Here is a 13,527-nt window from a genome sequence, read left to right on the forward strand (position 1 = left end):
GGTGCTCAGCTGGGCTCACCCATCTGGTAGCGGGCATTGAACTTGCTTCTGGTGGTGCAGCAATTTGAAGTAGACTTTGTCAGAGCGCTAGGTCCAAGAGAGGCCGAACGCATGGCGGTCTCTCTCTTTATCCTTGGGGAGTTTCGCGCTCTTTTGGGCGGTCCTTAGGATTGGACCCCACTAAATGGGTAATTCTTGATCACTGTGTTTGATTTGGGCCAATAATGGGGCGGGTGCCTTGATGGCCGGCGTGTCTTAAGTGGTCATTGACCCTGTTGTTAATGCTTCCTGAGTACAGGGAGAGGCGCCGGAGTGACTGGGATTGTATCGGTTGCTCAAATATCAGTCTTTTGTCTTACAGAGATGAGCCATCCAAATGCAAATTGGTTGGGGGTTTCGATACCGTCTGGATTCTTCACTCACAAATATACATTCAGGCTCTGAGCCTGCCTGAACCTTGCATTGTCCATTTTTCCCGTTATGCTTTGCGACCGTCCATGTTCCTTATTGTAAGGGGCAATCCCAGATGGCTATAGTCCGTCCTCTTGCTCTTCAACACGAAGCGTGAAGGATCACCATACTGAATCTTCTACTGTTCTCTGACATGCCGGGTACCCTTAATCAAGGACAGGTTCTATCCTACTCTGTCCTATGGGTCGAAACATTTACCTAAGTTTTCCCTAATACAATGCATATCTCTAAAAATTCTAAGGGGGCACTATAACATTCAAACATACATTTCAGTCTCTTTACACAAAAAGGGGAACCTCTAACTGTCCTTAACTAAACTACGCTCATGCTGCTATCTAATAACCAAAGAACTTACATTACAATACAAAATAAACAATAGCAGCATCACATTCCTACTTAACACTAATGTCAATTTACAGAGAAAGTGGACGAGATTCTCCGACCCCCGTTGGGTCGGAGAATCGCCAGGGGCTGGCATGAATCCCGCCCTCGCCGTGTCCCGAAGTTTCCGCCACCAGAGATTCGGCGGGGGCGGGAATCGCGCCGCGCCGGTCGGAGGGGGCGGGAATCGCGCCGGTCGGTGGGCCCACCCCCGCTGATTCTCCGGCCCGCGATGGGCCGAAGTCCCGCTGCTGAAATGCCTGTCCCGCCAGCGTGGATTAAACCACCTTTTGAACGGCGGGACAAGGCAGCGCGGGCGGGGCTCCGGGGTCCTGGGGGGGGGCACAGGGCGATTTGGTCCTGGGGGGTGCCCCCATGGTGGCCTGGCCCGCGATCGGGTCACACCGATCGGCGGGCCGGCCTGCGCCGTGGGGGCACTCTTTTTCTTCCGCCTTCGCCATAGTCGTCACTATGGCGGAGGCGGAGGAAACCCCCTCCCCTGCGCATGCGCGGGGATGGCGACACAGCGTGGACCCGTGTCGCCCGGCAAAGACCTTTCGGCCCCGGCTGGCGTGGCGCCAAAGGCCTTTTCCGCCAGCCGGTGGAGCGGAAACCGTTCCAGCGTGGGCCTAGCCCCTCAAGGTGAGGTCTTGGCCCCTAAAGGTGCGGAGACTTCTGCACCTTTAGGGCGGCCCGACGCCGGAGTGGTTCCCGCACTCCATCACACCAGGACGCTCCGCCCCGCTGGGTAAGGGAGAATCCCGCCCAGTAACTTTATTAAAAACAAACCGCGGAATTTATTAGGGATGAAAAAGTTCAGAAAGAGTGTGGGGTTTGCTGGAGTCCGAGGAAAGGGGCTCTGAGTGTGTATACTGGAGGGCGGGAGGCTCTCCTTCGCCATTTCCGAAGTCTGATCGTCTGGGTGACACTGCAAAGTATAGCTGTAACCAATAGGGCTTCTCCTGTGTACGTAAGGGAATACCACTTTATGATATTAACACACCATGTAGGGGTATCAGTGGCTGTGTCTATGTGTGGTGCAGTGTCCAGGCTAGGGGTATCGTGTTGGGTGGTCATGTTTAGGGCCTGTGTGGTGAGGGGTGTAGGGGTGGGTAACGCGCGCAACTGTATTGATCTGACGATGATCATGATGCAGATCATCAGGTTCGTCTTCATCTCGTCTGTATCTTTCTCTGTCTCCTGGTATATTCGTATCTTCCTGGGGGTACAAACGCTACACTCTTTCTGAACTTTTTCCTCCCTAATAAATTCCTGGGGGTACAAGCATAATATCTGTTATTATCTTGTTGTTTAATATCTCGTTTGTCTGTCTATTTCTCCTTAACGTCAATTTCCCATTTAGAATCGTCACCATATGTGACTCCCTCATTTTTTTTAAAAACCAACCGTTTGGGAGACAAGACAACCGAAAAATAATTCTGTCACAGTGCGAGCACTCTCGCAGCCTGTGTTTGATGGGCTGAGTGGGCGGATGATTTCTCCGTCCAGTGCAAACTCGTTTCAACCAAGTGTTTCAACATGTAAATAGCAGGTGGGGGATAAAAGCTGTGGCAAAGTCCAAAGAATTTCGAAAATAATTTTCCAAATGGGGTGCGTATGAGCAAGAATGGGTGGAATCCCAAGGTAGGGTGGTGACCAGTGCTGTTGCTCCACTACCCGAGCTTGGCTGACCAAATACATATTGGGGTCCTCAGGCAGGGCGGGGATAAGTGCCGTTACTCCACTGCCTGAGTGACCTTCCAAGAACGGTAAGAATTTGAATATTTATGGACTTTCAGCAAACTTGCGGCTTTAACTGCCATGTGGCGTCAGAGGAGTAGTCATAACTGTATCAAGAAATGTGTCTGAGATCGACACACAAAGTCGTACAAGAGAGAGAGCATTCAACATTAAAAATAAACTAAAGCAGATTCCATCAGGGAGTGGGACACCATAAATCTCAATTGGTTCCTTTCTCTCATCTTCTGGACACCTCATGGTTCCATTCCAAAAAGGGTCTCAAAGGGGTTAGCATGGTGGGAGTCAGACTCTGAGTCATGACCATCTCCCGGGTGCCAAACTCGTGCCTGGAGTTTCAGTGCCAATGCAGCATGGGCCGATGTGGGATCCATCTCATCGTTCCTTGTCAGACGACAAGAATTGTCGTGGTGCCATTGTTTCGTATTCTGTAGGGCGGTAGGGGCAAGGGGGGTGTCACTATCGTTGGGTGGTGGGTCAGGTTCTGGTAACGGCAAGTAAACTGTGTCTGAGGGGCCGAACATATCGTGGTCGGTGTCACTGGGGCTGAAGTGACTGGGGCCTGGTCTGTTTTTCCATTGTTCGGGAGTATGAAGGGCGTCCGTTGTGCTTTCGCTGTCGCTATCGCTATCGGCCGAATCAAGTGTGAGGGTGAAATTCGACTCTGGGGGCAGGGTTAAGGTCGTGTCTGTGGACGTGCTGTCCTGGCTGGGGGAGGGCTGGATTGGGTTGTCAGTGGGCGGGTCTCCGTTGTCTGCCATTGCCAGTGAGCAGTGAGAGGTGGTGTGAGTGGCTGCACTGCGCTCCATAAACTTTAAGCTGGTTTATATGGAACCATCCTGACTTTCCATTTGGATATGTGATCTTGTAAACTGAGGGGCTTACTTCATCAGAAATTGAGTAGGGTCCTGCAAATTTAGGGGAGTGGAATGAACTACCAGGGAGATCATGACTTGCTGTCCGACTGTATACTCTGTCGGGTGTACTGTCTTATCAAAGCAGGCCTTACTCTGCTTTCTTCTAGCGCCTAGTCAAACAGCTGCAGCGAGCTGTGCTGCTTTAATATTCTTCATTATGTTTTGGACCGCTTTTTCGTGGGTAAGGGCGGTGACTGCGGGGCTGGCCAAATCAAGTCCAAATAAATACTCGGTACCCTTCATGGGTGATCCGGTCATGAGGATATGGGGGGTGTCTCCGGCTGAACTCGACACCGTGTTTCTTAATCACATCAGTGCGAATGGGAGCACTGTGTCCCATGTCGTATTATGCTGCTGTACCATCTTCCTAAGTGTTGCCTTTGGGTTCCGATTCATGCATTCCACAATGCCGCTGGACTGCGGGTGATAGGCAATGTGAAACCTCTGTTTTATGCCAAAAATCGTCAGGACATTTTTCGTGACTCTGCCTGTGAAGTGCGAACCTTGGTCCGACTCAATACTACGGGGACATCCCCATCTAGTGAAAATGTGCTCAGTTAGAATTTTTGTCGTGGCTTTGGCCGTGTTTGATCTTGAAGGGAATGCTTCTACCCATTTGTGAATGTGTCGATGACGACCAACACATATTTGTATCCATTTCTGCAGGGGGGGGGGAGGGGACCAATATAGTCTAACTGCAAGTTCGTCCATGGGCCATTTACAGGGCGGGTGTGTCTTAGCTGACCTTTCTTCGCATATCTGTCTGGGTTGTTCTGGGCGCAAATCCATCAATTCTCAATGTAATGTGTTACGTCGGTTTTTAAATCGGGCCACCAGCAGAGAGGTCTGAGGTGGGCAAGGGTGGATTCTATCCCTTGGTGTCCGTGTCCGTCATGGAATTGGCAAATAATCTGGTTCCTGTCCTGGGTGGGCACCACATAAATACCATCCTTTAATACGATTCCCTCATGGATTGTTAACGTGGGCGGGATTCTCCGACCCCCCCGCTGGGTCGGAGAATCGCCGGGGGCTGGCGTGAATCCCGCCCCCGCCGGTTGCCGAATTCTCCGGCACCGGACATTCGGCGGGGTCGGGAATCGCCCCGCGCCGGTTGGCGGCCCCCCCCCCGGCGATTCTCCGGCCCGGATGGGCCGAAGTCCCGCTGCTGGAACGCCTGTCCCGCCGGCGTGGATTAAACCACCCCTCTTACCAGCGGGACAAGGCAGCGCAGGCGGGCTCCGGGGTCCTGGGGGGGCGCCACCGATCCGCGGGCGGGCCTGTGCCGTGGGGGCACTCTTTTCCTTCCGCCTTCGCCACGGTCTCCACCATGGCAGAGGCGGAAGAGACCCCCTCCACTGCGCATGTGCGGGGATGCCGTGAGCGGCCGCTGACGCTCCTGCGTATGCGCCGCCTGGCAAAGTCATTTCCACGACAGCTGGCGGGGCACCAAAGACCTTTCCCGCCAGCTGGCGGGGCGGAAATCAGTCCGGCGCGGGCCTAGCCCCTCAAGGTTAGGGCTCGGCCGCTCAAGATGCGGAGGATTCAGCACCTTTGGGGCGGCGCGATGCTGGACTGATTCGCGCCGTTTTTGGCGCTGGTCGGCGGACATCGCACCGATTACGGAGAATTCCGCCCCGTGTTTTTAAACTCGGGAAGTCTCCTTTTAAAATTTCCTTCAGCGTCTATCTTCTTTTTGTGCCTGGGCTACATCTTGAATGTTGTTCTGTGTGACCTGGACCGCGTGTACTGGGGCACTCTCGGGGGGTTGCCAAAAGTGGCCATGTCGCAGACCCAAGTTGGGGAGTCCGAACACCGTCAATCGGTGCCATTTATGGTCAAATTATCTGCTCAGGCTAACGCTGTGGATGGGTCTGGCATTGTTCCTAGGGGGGCATTTGTGGGCTGATTCCATTGATGTTTCGGGGGGGGGGGCTTGACATTCTCGGGCGTAATGTCCCTTCTGTCCACAATTGTAGCATTCCTGCACTTTAGGGTGCTGTGTGTTACTTCTGCCTTCATTTACCCATGCGGGGTCTTGGTGTGCCCTTACTGGATTCATGTTGGCGTCTACTATTTCTTGCTCTGTCTTTTTCTGTAGGGACTGTTCCCAAGCTCTAGATAGTCGCTTGAGTACCCACACTTCATTGTGTGCTGTGTCTGAGGGGTCGTAGTTCGCACATGCCTTTTGTCCTGCCTCCGTGGTGTGGCAGACTAGAATACGGGTCCATTTGGCCGTATTGTCTACAGATAAATGGGCGTAGGCTAAATCACTGAATACTGCGGTGAAGTGGATCCAGAGGCATCCAGCAAATGCTGTTGGATGCTCTCCCTTTTTCTGTCTACACCGGTTGAGTCCTTCTACTGGATCTCCTCTATTGATGCCAATGGCGTCTAAAATGGCTGTTTTCATATATTGGCGGCTACCTCCTCCTACATTTTGTGGGTCGAGAAGGGCTGAACTAACCGACGGGTAAAGGCTCATCACTATAAGTTTTACTTCTTCCTGCTCGTCCAGACGGTCTGTTGCCTAACTCGTTTGAAAAAGTGGTGTGGGTCTGACGGGCGAAAAGTCTCAATTTTATCACGGGCATCTCTTAACTGGGTGATGGTTAGTGGGGTGGTGTACACAAAATTGGGTTGGTCTTCTGTTATTACTTTACCTGCGTGCTGATGGGATTCATTGGGTTGGGTGCTGCCTGTGCAGTCGGTGGTGCGGGTGCTTTCCTTTTCGGGGTCTGGGAGGCTCAATTCTGACTTTCTGTCTCATTCACGTATCAATGGGCCGTTTCATTAAGTTCCTGCCAATCGGGGCCATCTTCCTGATCTAACTGAGGGCCAAAGGTATCTCTGAACCCATTCTGAACTGAGAGTAGTGATTGCAATCTTGCAATTTGCTGCCTACACTTGGCATTGTCCACCAAATTCTGCCTCTATTCCGTGGTGGAACTGTGAGTGCTCGGAGAGCTGCCATTAAATCCTCACATTGTTTTCTCAACTGTTCTGCTTGGTTTTCCGTTTCCTCTCTTACCAAAACCGCACGTTGCGTGTCCTGGTTCCTGGTAGGCCTTATCGTATTGAATCTGAAAGCTACTTAGGTGGGCGAGACAAGATTGGTGTGCTTGTTTGACATCAGCCATCACCTTGCCCTTCGCCGCTAGCTCGTTTACTCTCTCACACTCGCTAACATTTCCCTCTCTACTCGACTCCTTCTCCTCAAGCTGTCTACGGAGCATCCTCACGACCTCCTCTGTGCCTCGCAATTGTGCCAAGCAGGACACGATTGCCATCGGCTTACGAACTCTACTCAAATTCTTCTTGTGGATCTCGGTCAGGTTGTCCCACCCAGTTTGTCCCATGCGACCAGGACCTGTTTCCTCATTGGCACAAAACTCAGACCATAGGGGCCATCCTTTCCCCTTTAGGTATTTCCAGTCTCTTCTTCCCATATGGGACACTGTTCTGCTCTGTTGGTCGCTGCGACCTCAGGCTCTTGTGGATGCATAAGGGGTTCCATTGCCTTCATTGCCATCTCTACGATTATCTTTGTTTCTACCAGGAATTTGGGACAAGGGGGAATAAAGCGGTGGTGCAAACACGGGTACGGCTCAAGCTATTTTCCGGTTTTAGCAACTCCCGAAGGTTTCACGCAACAAAATCTATCGAAGTTACCTTATATCCCTTGTTAGTACGCATGCAAATTACACACTTCCGAATCTTGGAGATTTGATCGATACTGGTCTTTAACTTGTAGTTTCTTTTACTTTGACAATTTGGATTTCTAATTCAAACGCCTTTGTGGGTTCTCTCGGAGTGACACGGTCACTTCTGGGTCGAGTCCCATCAGATGTCGCCAATAACTGTTGCCTTTTTTTACCTACTGTAAATATGGCAATCAATAAGGTTGCCCTTCTTTATTTGGATATCGATATTATATTGCTCAGAGTCGCCAGGTATCAAATGATACCACCACAAGGTTCAATCGATATATTGATCAAAGAGCCAAACACCAGTTAGTTAGTTCAAGATCAAGGGTACTTTATTTACACACACAATTAATCAGGCAACATAGACAATACTCGTTAAACTACACCTATCAACTATGACAACCTGTACTTAACTTCAGGCACCCGGCTTAGGTCAGAGGAACAGTGGCCGTTGTTCGAATCTGGGTCTATCGGGTCTGAAGTAACTGGACCGGGGTGGGGGTGGGGGTGGGGGTGGGGGGGGGTGGGGGTGGGGGGTGGGGGGGGGGTGCTGGAGCATAGGGTTTCACTCTATGCAGATAACCTGCTTCTGTATGTTTCGGACCCATTAGAGGGGATGGAAGAAATCATGAGTACTCTAGGGGAATTTGGCCAGTTTTCGGGGTATAACCTTAATATGAGAAAGAGCGAGATGCTTGTGGTCCAGGCGAGGGTACAGGAGAGGTGACTGGGAGAACTGCCGTTTAGGTTAGTAGAGGGAAGCTTTAGGTACCTAGGCATCCAAGTGGCGCGGGAATGGGACTTGCTGCATAAATTGAATCTGGCCCGGCTGGTGGACCAAATGAAGGACGGTTTTCGGAGATGGGACGCGCTTCCGTTGTCTCTGGCTAGGAGGGTGCAAGCGGTAAAGATGACGGTCCTCCCGAGATTCCTATTTGTATTTCAGTGTCTCCCCATCTTTATTCCGCGGTCCTTTTTTAAGCAGGTCAACAGAGTGATCACGGGCTTCGTCTGGGCGGGCAAGACCCCGCGAGTAAGGAAGGTAATACTTGAGCGGAGTCAGGGAGAGGGCGGGCTGGTGCTGCTAAATTTTAGCAACTATTACTGGGTGGCTAATATTGCCATGATCAGGAAGTGGGTGGTGGGGGAGGGGTCAGCATGGGTGCGTATGGAGGCGGCTTCATGTAAGGTCACATGTTTGGGGGCGTTGGTAACTGCGCCTCTGCCGTTCCCACTGGCACGGTACTCCACCAGTCCAGTGGTGGTGGCGGCCCTGAGAGTTTGGGGCCAGTGGAGGCGGCATGTGGGAGCAGTGGGAGCATCGGTCTGGGCCCCAATCAGTGATAATCACCGGTTTGCCCCGGGGAGTATGGACGCGGGTTCCGGTTATGGCAGAGTGCAGGGATTGAGAGGATGGGGGATGTGTCCATAGAGGGGAGCTTTCCAAGTATGAGGGCATTGGAGGAAAAGGTTGGGGTGGCGAGGGGAAACACATTCAGGTATCTGCAGGTGCGGGACTTCCTTCGTAAACAGCTATCAACCTTCCCGCTCCTACCGCTAAGGGAGATTCAGGACACGGTAGTTTCCAGAGTGTGGGTAGGAGAAGGGAGCGTCTCGGACATTTATAAGGAGCTTATGGGGTCGGAGGAGTCACAGACCGAGGAGCTGAAGCGCAAGTGGGAGGAGGAGCTGGGAGGTGAGATAGAGGATGGTCTATGGGCAGACGCGTTAAGTAGAGTCAACACGTCCACAACATGTGCCAGGCTCAGCCTGATACAATTTAAGGTTGTTCACCAGGCTCACATGACAGTGGCCCAGATGAGCAGATTCTTTGGGGTGGAGGACAGGTGCGCAAAATGTGTGGGAGGACCAGCGAACCATGTCCACATGTTTTGGACATGTGGCATTGAGTCCAGAGGTGGTGATTTTTGGGGTGTCAGAAGACCCGGGAATCCAGGAGGAGAAAGAGGTAGACATTCTGGCCTTTGCTTCCCTGGTAGCCCGGAGATGAATACGATTAGCATGGAGGGACTCAAAGCCCCCGAAGTCAGAGACCTGACTATCAGACATGGCTAGCTTTCTCTGTTTGGAGAAAATCAAGTTCGCCTTGAGAGGGTTACTGTTCGGGTTCACCCGGAGGTGGCAACCGTTCGTCGACTTCTTTGCGGGAAATTAATCGTCAGCAGATGGGGGGGGGGAAGTAGTTTAGATTAGAGTAGGGGGTCAATAAGGGTGGGACCTGTACAAGAGGTAAATGGCTTTTGCACTATGTTGATGGTTTCATGTATAGTGTTTATTTTGTTGGTGTTACTGTACCAAAAATACCTCAATAAAATGTTTATTAAAAAAAAAAAGAAGGGAGGGAGGCAGAAGACGGGAAATCATAGGCTGGTTAGCCTGACGTTGGTCATTGGTAAGATTTTAGAGTCCATTATTAAAGATGAAATCGCGGAGTACTTGGAAGTGCATGATAAGATAGGACTGAGTCAGCACAGCTTCGTCAAGGGGAGGTCACGTCTGACAAATCTGTTAGAGTTCTTTGAAGAAGTAACATGGAAGTTAGACAAAGGAGAACCTATGGACGTGATTTATTTAGATTTCCAGAAGGCCTTTGACAAGGTGCCGCATCGGAGACTGTTGAATAAGTTAAGAGCCCATAATGTTAAGGGTAAGATCCTGGCATGGATAGAGGATTGCCTGACTGGCAGAAGGCAGAGAGTGGGGAATAAAGGGGTCTTTTTTCGGATGGCAGCTGATGACGAGTAGTGTGCCTCAGGGGTCTGTGTTGGGACCACAACTATTCACAATATACATTAATGATCTGGAAGAAGGAACTGAAGGCACTGTTGCTTAGTTTGCAGATGATACAAAGGTCTGTCGAGGGGCAGGTAGTATTGAGGAAGCAGTAGGACTTGGACTGGCTAGGAGACTGCGCAAAGAAGTGGAGTACTATGTGGAAAAGTGTGAGGTCATGCACTTTGGAAGGTGAAATGGAGACATAGACTATTTTCTAAATGGGGACATGCTCAGGAAATCAGAAGGACAAAGGGACTTGGGAGTCTTTGTTCATGATTCTGTTCAGGTTAACATGCAGGTTTAGTCGGCAGTTAGGAAGGCAAATGCAATGTTAGCATTCATGTCAAGAGGACTAGAGTACAAGACTAGGGATGTACGTCTGAGGCTATATAAGGCGCTGGTCAGACCCCATTTCGAGTATTGCGAGCAGTTTTGGGCCCTGTATCTGAGGAAGGATGTGCTGGCCTTGGAAAGGGTCCAGAGGAGGTTCACAAGAATGATCCCTGGAATGAAGAGCTTGTTGTATCAGGAACGGTTGATGACTCTGGGTCTGTACTCGTTGAGTTTAGAAGGATGAGGGGGGATCTTATTGAAACTTACAGAATAATAGAGTGGATGTGGAGAGGATGTTTCGACTTGTAGGAAAACTAGAAGCAGAGGACACAATCTCAGACTAAGGGGGCGATCCTTTAAAACAGAGGTGAGGAGGAATTTCTTCAGCCAGCGGGTTATGAATCTGTGAAACTCTTTTTCGCAGAAGGCTGTGGAGGCCAAATCACTGAGTGTTTTGAAGACAGAGAAAGATAGGTTGTTGATTAATAAGAGGAGCAGGGTTTATGGGGAGAAGGCAGGAGCATGGCGATAAAAAAATGTCAGCCATGATTGAATGGCAGAGCAGGCTCGATGGGCTGAGTGGCCTAATTCTGCTTCTATGTCTTATGGTCTTACGGTCTTATGATTGGCGGTGGCGGGGAGAAGGGGGGGAGCAAGGGGGGGTGAGGGGTGCAGGGGAGTCGGGTGATCAGTTAGTCAGTGCGGGGAGGGGGAGGTCAGGTTGGTCAGGATAGTGGTCCTGTTGGGAGGGGGTCAGAGGTCATCCCATTGAGGCGTCAGTTCGTTAGTTACCCAGTAGTTAGAAGTGGTTTTAGTTCTTCGAACTATTGCTGGATAAGTAATATTGTAAGACTGTCTTAAGCATCTGAAGTTTGTGATTTAAATCATACTTTGGGATAGTTCTGAATGCAGGGCAATTACGCGATGGAGGTTTGAACTCCCTGGGCAATGGCTGGGAAATCTTTTCCCGTGGACTCCTGCAGCGGTGCTGGGGGGAGAGTGGTTTCCTCAGCACAACTTTGTGGGCACCCCCCCAGGGAGCTCGGAAATTACAAGCCTATAAACATTAACCTCATCCATCATTTATTCTGCTTGGAAGAATTTTGAAGAGTATTTATTGATTGATGCAGGTTTCTGAACTGCCAGTCCTTTGTGATAAGCGAGCGACACTTTCCTCCCAAGCATGAAAGCATGGGAATGGTAGCCCACTGTGTCACATGGTCGCATGCGCAAACTCAAACTTAAAAGATTACTGTGTCTGGAAGTAGCGACAAGCTAACAAAGAAAAAATAACGTGCTTCACATCTGTGTACCTGCACGAGGGCTAATATTTTATGGAGAATTAACCACTTATGTCATGGCTGACATAACTCGCTGTATGGTGCCTATGAGTCATCTGACCGTTGGCTGTGCAATCTGCGTTCCACAAGCTGCTGTGATCCACTATTTATAATCTGACACTTGCAATATTAGCACAATCAAATATCAAATGTGAAATGTTGCCAGTTACTGATGGTGACAGTTTATCAAACCACAAGGTCTATTGTAATGCTTCAAAAGGTCATGAGTTTTTCTGAAGAGAGCATATTTTATTATGTACAATATAGAACAACTCTGCACGCAAGATGTTAATATCAGCATCACAAAGTGTGTTACCATGACGCACGGTGTTATATCATTTACCTTCTGTCTTTCACAGACTGTGGCCTCCAAATTGGGTCACTTAGTGGCACTCACATGGCCTCCTGAGCGGCATGCAGGAAACACAACCACACTCCTGACTGGGAGTGCCACCTACCACATTGAATCAGGACAAAGGAGACACATCCTTAGCCCAATCAGAAGCAGCTGTGAGGGCAATTGATATCCAAATAAAGGCCCCAGTGCCTGATTCAGATACCAACTCCAACACTCGTTTAAACCCAAGTCAACCAGCGGTTAAGACCCTCACTCCAGATTTCTAAGACTGTGTATTGAGTTTGGGCTTGGGCAGACTTTGGCTCGGTGCTTGGTGTTATTATTGTGGCACTCAGCCAAAGTCCTTGCCAACAGGCATGAGCCATCTTGAGGGCTGATGCCTCATTTACTTTAAACTGATGAGATGCAGATTCTATTCTGGATGTCTAGGCACAGCCCACCAGTTGAAAAAGGGCGAAAGAGGTGGTTGGGAGGAGAGGGAAGAGGCGCTGTATTGTTATTTAATTTGTAGAGCGGTGAACTATATCTCCCTACACCATGCTATATCTCCCAGGGTACCACGTTCTCTGTTGCCAGTTACTATGTATCAATCTATCAGTCTACCAGCCACAAGGAGAACTGAAAGAAACACATTCAACGAAGCTCCAGAATTTTGAGTCTAAAGTGTGATTATTTGTAACTTATGGGAACCAAAACACACCACATGGTGGCAGCCGGGTGCCCTTGAGTAAAAATCCAACATTTTAAACTAATTTAATGTTAAATTTGTTTGAAAATCAACCCAAATTAATTCCGGAGTAAGAGGAAAACTGAGTGAATTATGTGAAAATGAAATGGCCAAGATATGTTCAGCTCCAGCCCATGATAAATTGAGAGGCTGGTGATGTTGTGAAGACATTTGAGAAGTTTAAATTAATAAGTGTGGATCGACATTCAGTAGCTTTCTAAAAGGCTAATAGGAAAGTGTGGGCAGGAGAGGAAGGGTTGGATTTGTTTAATGGCTGACGGCTGACAGCTGAGTGAAGGTGTCAATAGAAACCGAGACAAACCTTTTGAAACATTTAGCACACATCTCCAGCCAAAGACAAGTCATCGGATCTACCAATCTGAATTTCGAGGCCCGAGGCAGGAATCGGGTGAGCCTGTTGGCAATGTCCTAACAAGATTAAAAAATGTAGCCAGAAACTAAATGTAAATTTAAGGGTACAGATGAAAGATTGCTACATCAGCTTATTTGGGGCTCTGCACACCTTAAATTGCACAAAGAATTGATTCAAAAGGACGAGCTCACAATATCACAGGCTGTAGACACTGCAAAAGTACACAAAGCCACGAGTAGACTGACTACCCAAATGGCTAGCCTTTCAGTCAAGTCAAGAGAAAGGCAGCGGGGTTGATTCAGTGAACCAGCAACAAAATAATGCACACCAGAAAGCGAGATATGGACAACCGCAAGTTCACAGATGGAG

The 13,527-nt window shown here is 49.7% G+C and overlaps 1 protein-coding gene across 2 annotated transcripts in view; it reads left to right on the plus strand.

Moving 5' to 3' along the window:
- The window catches only part of LOC140420962 (5-hydroxytryptamine receptor 2A-like), a 400,511-nt gene that overhangs the window by 22,062 nt on the left and 364,922 nt on the right, over window positions 1-13,527 (plus strand). The window lies entirely within an intron of this gene.

The sequence above is a fragment of the Scyliorhinus torazame genome, chromosome 5, assembly GCF_047496885.1.
Source record: "Scyliorhinus torazame isolate Kashiwa2021f chromosome 5, sScyTor2.1, whole genome shotgun sequence".
NCBI lineage: Eukaryota > Metazoa > Chordata > Chondrichthyes > Carcharhiniformes > Scyliorhinidae > Scyliorhinus > Scyliorhinus torazame.